Below are 1,253 nucleotides of genomic sequence, written 5' to 3' on the forward strand. Positions count from 1 at the left end.
TATGGCTTGGCACACGGGCGTGTGGCTTGGCCGTGTGACCTAACTCAGAGAGTTACATGAGCAGGGACACAGGCTGGGACACGGGCGTGTGTCTAAATCGCGTGACCCCTGCAATTTGAAGTTTTCTAACTTTTTCCTCAATATTTCAAATGTTCCTGACTTAGTCTTGAATCGTTTCTAAAGTGATTCTAAGGCCTTGAGGGCTCGAATAAGGGACGATATGCATGTATATTAATGGATTATGCAATATTTATTGAAATGTTTGGAAATGAATGATTTTAGGTTATGTTTTTACGGTAATGCTCTGTAACCCTATTCAGATGACAGATACGAGTTAAGGGTGTTTCATTGATCTTCCTATTCATCGTGTGATAGATGAATGAAACAGACCAATTGAGGAACATGTTGTTCAAATTTTGGACGATTTGAATCTAGGAATAGTTAGACCATACATACAAGCTCAGCAATTTGAATTTAAACCAGTAATGTTTCAGATGGTGCAAACTGTTGGACAGTTCAGTGGGTCTCCAAATGAGGATACAAGATTTTACTTAAGACTTTTTCTAGAAGTCCATGACTCATTTAGAAAATAGAGTGTTCCTAAAGATGCCTTGTGGCTTAAATTACACTTAAGTCAAGGACAGTGGCATCATGGAATGACCTTTTTCAGAGGTTTTTGTTACAGTGTAATCCACCAAACATGAATGCCAAGCTTAGAAATGACATCACGTCTTTTCAGCAATCAGAGGATGAAGCACTATATGAAGCTTGTGAAAGATTTAAAAAATTACTGCGGAAGTGTCCGATGCATGGGTTTCAGCACTAGACTCAAATGAATATGTTTTTTAATGGTCTGAATGCATATACAAGAATGGTAGTTGATGTTTCTACCAATGGTACTTTGTTGGATAAATCTTATAATGAAGCTTATGAGATTATGGAATATATTGCCAATAATGATTATCAATATCCTACCACGTGAATTTGGATTGGTAGGAGAACTGTTGGCACCATGGAACTTGATGCAATCACTTCATTAATTTCCTAGGTATTATCTTTAACTAACATGATAAAAAATATAAAGAGGCCAATTGCAGTTCAAGAGATGCAATCAGTCGAATTATCGTGTGTTTATTGTGGCGAAGACCATGTGTTTTATGAATGCCCATCAAACCCAACATCTGTGTGTTACATGGGTAATTTCAATCGGAATAATAACCCTTATTCCAACACCTACAATCCAGGGTGGAAGC

The 1,253-nt window shown here is 37.4% G+C and overlaps 1 non-coding gene across 1 annotated transcript; it reads right to left on the minus strand.

Annotated features, from left to right (window-relative positions):
* Nucleotides 1–709: 709 nt before the first annotated feature.
* LOC121218936 (small nucleolar RNA R71) lies at nt 710–816 on the minus strand. The gene has a single exon (XR_005915417.1). It is a non-coding gene; the product is annotated as a small nucleolar RNA R71 (small nucleolar RNA).
* Between the last annotated feature and the right edge of the window lie 437 nt (nt 817–1,253).

This window comes from Gossypium hirsutum, chromosome D06 (genome assembly GCF_007990345.1).
Source record: "Gossypium hirsutum isolate 1008001.06 chromosome D06, Gossypium_hirsutum_v2.1, whole genome shotgun sequence".
Classification (NCBI taxonomy): Eukaryota; Viridiplantae; Streptophyta; class Magnoliopsida; order Malvales; family Malvaceae; genus Gossypium; species Gossypium hirsutum.